Here is a 6,800-nt window from a genome sequence, read left to right on the forward strand (position 1 = left end):
CTGTGTAGCTTTGTGCCTTTCCTGGATCTTGCTCTGTACACTAGGCTGGCCTCGAACTCACAAAGATCCGCCTGTCTCTGCCTCCCAAGTGCTGGCATTAAAGGCGTGCACCACCACTGCCCGACCCTCCTTTCTTAATCAGCCTTACTAACATTGTAGACTTCTAACTTCTTACCTAACCACTTCTAGGAATGTAGATTGAACACATAAATTCCCTTTTTGATATACTAAATGATCATTAGCTCTCAGTTGACCTCCTCCTTTAACCACTCCCTTTTTGGGTTGTAAAAAAAAGCCTGACAGTCACTGTCTGAGGAAAATTAGTCTGCCTTTATGACCCTCTAAGAATTCAAGCCTGGTGACTGTAAACCTCAGAGACTTAGAGAGGATTTTGAGGATTTTGACTGGAGATGATTTTGACTGGAGAACTAGAAGAATGAGATGGAAGATGAGGAAGAGCCAGATGGGGAAGAACGAAATGAGAAAGACCAAGATGGGGTAGAACTAAGATGAGAGAATTAAGATAGAACTTAGAGGGGACAGCAGATAAAGGTAGAGAGAAATCAGGCAAGAAAGGAGATAGGCATGAGTCCGAACTGTTGCTGTGTAGATAGGATTTTATCCCAGAGGAATAAAGTAGATGGACAAAAGATCTTGATGTACTTAGATTAATTTCCCAAAAATAATTCTCACCATCCATAGCTTCTCTTCTGGGTCCCTGGGAAGAATATTATTAAGGCAGGTCTTTAATAATATATGAGAACCTACCATGTGAAATAGTTTTCTTTGCTTAGCTAACAAGAAACACAAGGCTGGGTCCTGCCTATGATCCCAAATGTGGCAAGGACAAGGTGATTCCCAAGCTCAGACCTCTTCTCCTCCAGGAGAAGGAGTAGTTTAAGACTGAAGACTTATGGCTGAGCATCCTCTCCCCAGTACTTTTGTGTCTGAGCCCCAACTAACTCCATCTGTGAATACACAACAGGGGTCACTGTGGCCTAATTAGCCAGCTGGTCTGAATTCTGTTTTCTTCAATTATAAAGCCAACAAATATTACAGAAAATAAAAACAAAACATGTTTTTAGTATTTTAGGGGGAAGGTTTTGTTGTTGTTTGGGGGTTTGTTTGTTTTTGGAGAGACATAGTATTTTATATCCCATGCTGGCCTTGAACAAGCTATGTTGATTCTTCGATAGTTTCATATATGTATCTTAATCACACCCATCCCAACTCCCTCTGCCCATTCCCTCCAAGTCCCCCAAATCATCTCCCTCACAATTTCAAGTACCTTTTTGAAAAGATCCGTAAGTCCAATCAGTACTGTCCTCTCTAACTCCCAAGTGCTAGAATTACAGCAAGTGCCACCATGCCTGGTTTATAAGGAGGAACCAAGGGCTTCATGTACTCTAGGCAAGCATTCTATCAATGGAGCTCTCTCCAGCCCATGACTTCAGAAATTACAGAATGGTTAAGGTCCCAAAAATAACAGTAAGAATAAAAGGCCACTAACAATCTCCCTATCCACACGCCATCATTATCCATACTATTGGGTCTTCTTTCTATTTATACCTAAGCTTTGATTTTTCACAGAAGGAAAGACCACCTTCTGCTCCTCCCCCTCTCCCCTTACTAAAAAAAGAAAATACTGGTAATTTTGGGATTCTGTGACTTGTGGTCTAAAAGACCCAGTAAAGGATCAAAAACAAGTTGTTACCTTTGCCATGGAAGAGGGGCTCTCAAGTCTCTCCCTGAGGATTTTAGGCAGTTAACAGTTGCTGAAGGGAGAGGTTTAGATGGCCCCACCCCTCTAAGGTCTATCTATAGACAGTTATGTATATGCTGGGTCCTGCCCGACTATCAAACAGTCCTTGAAGGGAGGAGTGAGGATTGAGAAAGAATAGATTTGAGAAATAGAGACATAAAGGATAACACCTAGTGTAAAGGATGTAAAAGAAAAAGACACAGAAAAGCATCGGGAGGGCTCTGGGTCAATACCACAGTCACCCAGAGTTTATTCCTTATGAACTTTTTATACACCAGCATGGGGAGAGGCAAAAGACCTCCCCCTCTCAAGGACAAAGTATAGAAAAATGTAAACACTTCCTTAATTCCCAAAACATCTTATAGCCATGCCTTACAGCAAAATGTCCTGTAATTAGGTCTTGAAATATAAGACACCTGGTAACTACACCTCTGGCCAAAACATCCTATTATGCAGCCTTGTGGGGCAAAACAAGCTCGGACTCTCTGACCTTGAGTCAAAATGGAATAAAGCCACACTATGGAGTCTCTGTGGGCCCCCACATGTGTGTGTGTGTGTGTGTGTGTGTGTGTGTGTGATTCATTAAATATATATATAAAATCAGGGCCAGTAAAATTATTTGTTGTAGAATAATCTTTTTGTACACTGTGAAGATGTCACTCTGATTGGTTTAATAAAGAGCTGAACAGTCAATAGCTATGTAGAATTTCCAGGCACAGAGGATGCTGGGAAAAAAGGCAGAGTTGCCAGCCATATGCAGAGGAAGCATGACATGTAGGAGATGAGGTAAAAAGCCATGAGCCATGTGGCAGCGCATAAATTAATAGAAATGAGTTAATTTAAGTTATCCAAGCTAGTTAGAAACAAGCCTAAGCTATCAGCCAAGCTTTCATAATTTATAATGTCTCCATGTCAGCTAGGCAAGAAAAAGGAAGCAAAGACTAAAAGGTTTAATAAGAGGTTTAAAATAGGGACTGGTGAGGTAGCTTACAGGTTAAAAGCATTGGCTGCTCTTTCAGAGGTCCTGAGTTCAATTCCCAGCAACCACATGGTGGCTCACAGCCATATCTAATGAGATCTAGCACCCTCTTCTGGTGCTCAGGGACACATGCAGGAGGAACACTGTATACATAATAAATAAATAAATAAATAAATAAATAAATAAATAAATAAATAAATGTTATTTTAAAAATGCAAAAGCACTTAAAAAGAGGTTTAAAATAAATAAATAAATCATAGCACATTTTGTAGAAGTAAGAAAAGAAATTGGGCTACAGGGGCTGATTTAAACAGCAGATGTGCTGAAGGGAGCTGTCCTCTTGGCTGTGGAGTATCTAAATTTGCTTCCAGTTCAGCTCTTGGCTCTGAAATGTCAACTTCACTTTTTGCTGTCCACTTTCCCTTGCATCTGCTCATTCTCCAGTCTTTTTCTCCAGCCCTTCAGTCAGCTCAGTGTTTGCAGGATGGCCTTCTGGGAACACCGTTGCTGCCTCACTTGGCCAGAGTGTGAAGAGTGAAGTGACCCAGCTACCAGAGGGGTCCTAACACACTTCTCTGGCTATGACACAATGTCTACACTGGGTGACTTATAAGGAAACGCCTCTTCCTACAGTTTGGAGACTTGGACACCCAAGGGTGGGTGTGGGCTGAGAATCTTCTTGCTGTATGCAACAGTGGAAAGCAGAGGCAGGTAAGGGGTGGAACTCCTAAACAGCACCTGTAATCAGGACCCCTACATAATCACCTACCCTCACAACCGTTCATCCATTTTCCAACATTACCTTACCACCTAGAAGCCCTACTTCTCAATGCGATTGCATTTGGGGTAAATTTTCAAATGTGACCAACAGAGGAACAAAAACCCCAGAGGTGGTGGCAGGTTGAGGAGACTGAGGCAAAGAGGTAAAGGAGACACTGAAGAGAGCCGGATGCATAGGGTGTTCAATGGGGAGACCGGGGCGAGGGGAGATGGTGGATTTGGGAACTGAATTCATTTCACAGTATGCAGGTCTCAAACCCAGCCCACTTAAATTCTGAATGCTACCAATCAACCTACCCTTCTATCGTGTCCCCTTAGCAGTGTGAAAATAGCTGAGGGGGAGAGTGCGCTTAGCAGGCAAAGGCTCTGGAGAGGCAGGGAGAAAGGAGAGATGGAGGAAGAACCTCATTCTATTCATGCAGTACCACTGCTGGTGCCTCTGCTCCACTCCCCTGCCTGTCTGATCTTTGCCCCACTCCCCTGCCTTTCTGACCATTGCCCCACTCCCCCGCCTGTCTGACCTTGTCCATATTAAGAACACACTCTTTCTTCTGTGTTTGCGTAGGTGTTTATGTGGGTATATATGTGTACAGGGGAATCATTCCTCAGACTCCTTTCACTTTTCACTTCAGATCAGGCCAATCCTTGGACTGAAATATCTCCAAAAGTTTAGACTAACTAGGTTCAGGAATCTGCCTATTACTGCCTCCTATCTAATCACTGGGAATACAAGAGAGCCACTGTAGTTGACTTTTTATGTGGCTTTGGGGATCATACTTGGTTTCTTATGCTTGTGAGACAGGCAATTTTACCAACTAAGCCATCTCCCCAGCTCAAAATCTTCTTTGAAAAAATATATTACATTATTTCGTGGGGGCCTGCATACCATATCATGCATGTGGAGATCAGAGGAAAATTTTTCATGAACCTGTTTTCTCCTTCCACCATATCAGATCTAGGGACTGAATTTAGATTGTCAGGCTTGGCAGCAAACACCCACTATTCCCATCTCATTACTCCCAACCTTCTAACTCTAATTTGTTTTTATTTTATGTATATGGGTATTTTGTCTGCAAGTACATCTGTGTACCACAGGCACGCTTGCAGTGCATACAGAAGCCAAACGAGGTCATTGGGTCCCCCCAGAACTGGAATTGTAAGTCATCATGTGCTGGAACTCAAACCCCAGCATCGGGAAGAGCAGCCAGTACTCTTAACCACTGAGCCATCACTCCTCAGCCCTAGAACCTCTCCTTTCAAGTAGCAACTCTCTGGGCCTTCCCAGTGGCCCAGAGCAGCCATTCCATTGCTCCAGAGAGCTGGGCATGTGAGGAAGCTGGCCACTGTGTCAGCAAAAAGAAGGCAACAGAAACAGCCTTTTCTAGAGTGGCCTCCCAGTCACTGTCTGTCACCCTTGCAGTGGTAGCTAGCATGGTGTTTTGTCTAAATTAGTTGCTGATATCTAAAAACTTGGGAGGATGCAATAAATAAATAAATGGATGGATAGATGGATGAATGGGTGGGTGGGTGGATGGATGGATGAATGGATGGATGGATAGATGATAGGTAGATAGATAGATAGATAGATAGATAGATAGATAGATAGATAGATAGATGATGGGAGATTCAAAAGAAGCCCCTGGCAAGTAGGGGAGGTGGCTCAGGCAGTAACATGCTTGCCTTGCAGGCACAAGAACCTTAGTTCAATCCCAAGACCCTACAATAAGAAAACCAGCCAGGCATGATGGCATTGCTTGCAATCCCAGTGTTCAGGAGTCAAAAACTAGCTGATCCCTGAGGCACAACGGTCCTCCAGCAGAGCCAAAAACAAAAAAAAGAAACAAGATGGATGGTGCTTGACAAATAACAGCTGAGGATCTCTGGTCTCTGGCCTCTGGCCTCTGCATGTACGGTCGCACATGTACAGGTACCTACACAGACACAAAAAATACACACACAAAAAAAAATCAGGAGGGCCAGCAGTGGTCCACCCCAAGGCCTAGCCTTCCATGGCTAAGGAATCCTGTTTGAGCAGGACCTGTGCCTGCTTCTCTTGGATGTGAGACTGACAGCTGCCATTAGTCACCTCAGTAGCTAAGCTGTTCATCACCTCTGTCACCTGCTGCTCTAGGAACACGAAGAATGAATGGATATGGCACACAAGGGTAGGCCATGAGAGGCACAAAAGCAGGCCCATTTCCTTACATTCTTTTTTTTTTCTTTTTATTTGTTTGTTTTTCGAGACAGGGTTTCTCTGTGTAGTTTTTGCCTTTCCTGGAACTCACTCTGTAGCTCAGGCAGGCCTTGCACTCTCAGATATCCACCTGCCTCTGCCTCCCAAGTGCTGGGATCAAAGTTGTGGGCCACCACTGCCTGGCTTCCTTAATTCTTAAATGTGTTGTAACCTACCATTTTCTACTTACCGAAGAGGATGTCAGAATCCAGAATCACCTTTGAGACAAGCCTCTGGCCACAAGTGGGGTATTAATTTACTAGATTAATTGAGTTGGGAAGACCCATCCTGAATGTGGACAGATCTGACCCTGGGTTATGTGGTGGAGGACACAGCTGAGAACTGGCATTCATCCCCATCTCCTGATGATGGATGGATACAACATGACTTCAAGCTCCTATATAGCCTAGACTTCCCACCATGATGGACTGTACCTTGATCTGCAAATAAACCCTCTGGGCCAGTGAGATGGTGCACCAGACAAAGGCACTTGCTGCTGGGCCTAGTAACAAGAGTTTGAGCTTCCCTGAGACTCACATGGTGGAAAAGGGTACTGACTACCAAAAGTTGTCTTCTAACCTCCACATGTGTGCCATGGTACACACACACACACACACACACACACACACACACACACACACACACCATTTTAATTTTTTATAAAGCCCTTTCTCCCTTTAACTGTTCTTTTCAGGATATTTTATCAGAGCAACAGAGAATAAACTAAGATCCCCAAATCACAAGAGCAGTGAGTGATGAAGCAGCACCAGCCAATGAGAACTCAGCATTACCCAACTGGGAGACCACCATGCCCAGGGGCTGAAATCACACTCAGCAAAACCTTGCTCAGGCAGCTCCAGCCTCAGTCAGTGCAGATCTCTGAGCAACTGGATCTGGCAGTCATTGTCAGCTTTGCTGATGCTGGTGCTCCAGGCTGTTTAGAATGCCAAGAACTGACAAAGGCAGTGATCAGGGCCTGACTACCAATATGGGTCCTAATGAGCTCCCTTTGTGCTCAGTCTTATGTGTGACAGACAGGGCCCAAA

The sequence above is a fragment of the Peromyscus californicus genome, unplaced genomic scaffold, assembly GCF_007827085.1.
Source record: "Peromyscus californicus insignis strain IS unplaced genomic scaffold, ASM782708v3 Scaffold_14__1_contigs__length_90479793_seg_2, whole genome shotgun sequence".
Classification (NCBI taxonomy): domain Eukaryota; kingdom Metazoa; phylum Chordata; class Mammalia; order Rodentia; family Cricetidae; genus Peromyscus; species Peromyscus californicus.